A 4,201-nucleotide genomic window follows, 5' to 3' on the forward strand; every position below is an offset into this window, starting at 1 on the left:
TTTCAATTGAATATAAAAATATCAAATTGTTGTTTTAAGGTTCTATCCCCCACCCAGATTTTTCAAGCAATTCAGGTTATCATTCAGAACAAGTAAAACTCAACATACTTGTAGCGGAAGAAGATCCCAATAGCCATGATTTTTGGTTTCAAAAGTTTAAAGAAGTATCATTCACTAATAACTTAAGTTGTTATTTATTCATTTATCAATAAAGCATAATGTCTGTAATATTTGCAGAAACAATTCTCTCGATGCTCTAAGCACGCGGCGCACATTCGACACAATTTCGAGCGCAAGGGCGACGATCGTCTCCGGGACATGTTTGATGACATCCATAAATCACAACAATGTTCTTTGTGGATCAAATAGGATATTTTTGTCATGATGCTTAGGGCCTGGGTTTCTCCATATTACTAAAACAAGAGGAAGCAGAAAAAGCCAAATAGGCTATTGTGGAGGCATAGGGCCCTCCAAGCGCACTGGTAGGGCGTTCCCACATACGAAATACTGGCGGAGGCTGACAATATTTCATTTATTCGATAAGGTTTTCTAAAGCTTGAAGATGTATTATAACTACTTTTTTTTATGAACTGACTGTGGAGATTGGACGAGAACCTTCCGTCATCGATGTATATGAGCGCACCCACGAGAGGCAGTCCGACCATTCCTACTGACGACATAAGGTGCGTCACAAAAAAAAAAAACAACACATAAATGATTCTTAATTGACTGTTTTATTTTCGTCAAAAAACGAACGAGTATGACACTTTTCTGATAGTTAATTCATTGGTTAAAAAACAATGTATAAACAACGCATAACGAACTGTTTTGCCTACTTAAAAAAACCGACATAAGCAACACTTTTTTGATTTGTATGACTTTGCTATTACCGACGGAAGAACTGTCGGTTATACGAACCGATGATTACCGACAACTCAAATTTTCTCAAAGAAAGTTACGACATTAAATCGTCGGATAACCGTCGGTAGTTAGTGAAGCCTTGCTCTTCAGTCAATTTGTTAGCAACTTGTCAGGTATAACATCAGAATATTGGTCGGTTTTGTAATTACAGACAAACATTTTACCTACAAGCTTAAAATCATCGGTAATATTAAAAAAAACAGTTTTTTTATCATAACCGACATATTTTGGCTGTCCGAAAAAGTCTAAATTCCTATTGTAATTTGGTCGGCCGATCCCCTTGGTTCCCTCCTTGAACCGGTCTAGTCATCCTAGCTCGGTCGGCCCCTATTCACTAGCCTAGCGTCAATAATAAAAAAATTATAAAAAAAAAATTCCTTAATCATTTTTCTATATTTTGTAATTTCATTAATTAACCCCTACTTCCCCATCTCTCTTCTCTCACAGGACCAACAAATTCCTTTCCCCCCTCCACTTCCGAAACAAGAAAAGCCCCCAACTTCCACTCTCAAGAAGAGGAAGTTATCAGGCCTAACTGTAACATTGTCTTTTCTTAATTTCTAAACCTAAAAGGTGGACAGATGTCCAAATTTATGTTTTTTATTCTTCTTTTGAAGCCTTCCAAATCTTAGTTTGCCACCTGCTGATTGATGCACAGGGCAATATTAATCAGCACGAGCTGGATTCCATTACCCTTTCCTCCACCTAATCTCCTCACCCTTCCCATTTTCCTCTCTTTAAAAGCCCCACAATCCCAGCTCGATAAGTCTCATGATCAGCACCCCTTCCCATCTCCTTCTTCTTCCTTCCTCTGTTTTAGCCCCATCTCCTCTTTCTGCAGATTTCTCTTCAGAAAGACTGTTTCTCTGTTGATTTGATAGCTTATAGGTTTGCTGAACATGGTGGTTCCTTTCAGTGAAGGAAGAAGCCATGTAGGATTATTTCTGAACATATTTTGTAAAGAGAGAAGGCTTTCATGTAAGCCTTTGTCTGGTAGTTTTAACTGAACCTGCGTTGACGCTATCCTATCAGAGCTTTTGCTTCCTCTGCCCACCCCCCCTTCCCCTGTTTTTCTTAATTTTTCCTTTTTTTTTTTCTGGGGCAATTATAATTTATCTCTTGTCAGGTCTTAATTATACATGTAGCCCTTAGATTTGATAAAATATTATATTTATAAATCTCCTCCTCTCTTTTTTTCATCTGAATTAATAAAAAAACAACTCTTTTGCCTCCAAATAATAATATAGAAAGCAATATTTGATAGAATATCAAATATCACTTTCTGTAGTATCTTTTTGAAGTCAAAAGAGTTGTTTTAAATTGCATGAAAAAAAGGCATTATAAAAGAGAGATTTTTATTAAATTAAATCTCATGGGCTATATATAGAGATAAATGATAAAGGCCATTTTTTTCTCTACACCTCCTCCTACCACCACTAAAATAAAATTAGATAAGAATATCTTCATCAAAATTTGGTTTAAGAAAATCTCAAAGACATTGTATTTCTTTTAAAATAATTATCATAATTATTTTAAAATAAATACCATTGACTTTGTGATTCATTTTAGTCAAATTTTGATCACAAGTTCTTATCTTTTTTTATTTTTATTTTCTTAACCACACCCACCCTTCTTCTTCCTCCCCTCACAAACTCCATTCTTGACCTTGCAAGGCCTTTTCTTGACCTTGCAAGACCTAGAGCTTCAGTTGCCACCTTTGCTCCCATCTGCAGAGCCAACTGAGGCATAAAAATCCCATCTTTTCTCTTCGATCTCATCCCTCCTTCTCCTCCCCCTTCTATCCCTCCTGAGCTATCAGAAGATGAAAAAATGTCAACTTGTGTAAATATAAATATTTACAAATATATCTATTGATATATATAACAAGAAGCTGAACGGTGTAAGGAAAGAAAGCAGACTCCACAGCACTTTTACATGATGGGAGGAGAATACAAAGCACTGTTCGACAGCTTTGAAGTTCATATATTTACTGTATTTTGCTGTTTAGATAACTTCTGTGTTGTGAGAAGTTTTTATTTTTATTTTCTTTTTATTTAAAGTTTTGAGTGTCGAAACAAAAATATATTTGATGTATAGTCGCAATATAATCTTTTTGCTGTTAATAAAACATGTAAGTTTTAATATATTTGGTGGGCACTGAAATTATTCTTTTCACCAAAGAGAACAAGGGTGCTTGTGGTTAAGCTAGTAGTAGCTAGTAATACTACCTATTACAAATATATATATATATAAGATAGAATGATCGAAAACTATTATACGACTCCCAGTCATTCTCAAGTGTCTACTATTCGAGGACCGCCCTCATTACCATCACACTGGCCATAAAAAAATTTGAACCCGTGACCTAAAAGGACTCACGACCTTCAAAGAGGCTGCTCTCCCAATAGGTCACGGCTGAGGGCATATATATTATGTGCATGCATTAAGAGAAAATTGTAGAGATTCATTGAACTCGTGCAATTGCATCTTATAAATATATTATTATGTATGCAAATGCATCACATAGACACACTCAAATGCATGCAGTTCATAAGAATTAGTAGCTCACATGCGCCATGGCCAACATGCTAAACACGTAAGATATCTAATCTAGAACATTGCACAAACTAACTTAAAATTATTTCATCATCTCATTCTCTGCAAAACATGCACAATGACATATTGACCACCAGCTTGTGCTCCAAACATAATCTTAAATTCTTAAACTTAAACACGTAAGAATGTTGCGCGGGTTAAATATAAGCAGACATTGAATTATATTTAGCCTCGAAACATACGTTGATTTCTCTCTAAATCCACATAATCTTATGACTTTAGTTGATGCAAAACTTATTTTGCCATTTTGAAAAAAAAAAATGAAATGTTTAACAACATGTCTCGTTCAAATAATGTCGTTCGTATAGTTGGAGCCTATTCCACACGTTTTTTGGCTCATTGAATTTTCTATTTTCTAGTTTATTTCTTCAAGACTTTTGAAGAGATTTCTGGACAGGCGGCCAAGAATATGTATTTATTTATTTAAATTTGGCAGAATCTGCATATAATATTATACGGTGGCCCCTGCATATATTGGTGAAAGCAGCACATAAATTTTTATACATACCACCTTAAATTTCTATGTATTTTGCACATTTAAGCCCTAATCTTTTTCTTACATTTATATCAACCACATCAAAATTACCATTGTTTTAGCTTTTAAAAAGAAAAATACACTTTTTCATGCATATATAAATAGGGCTGCATATAATATATATATATA

The sequence above is a fragment of the Phalaenopsis equestris genome, unplaced genomic scaffold (assembly GCF_001263595.1).
Source record: "Phalaenopsis equestris unplaced genomic scaffold, ASM126359v1 Scaffold000606, whole genome shotgun sequence".
Classification (NCBI taxonomy): Eukaryota; Viridiplantae; Streptophyta; class Magnoliopsida; order Asparagales; family Orchidaceae; genus Phalaenopsis; species Phalaenopsis equestris.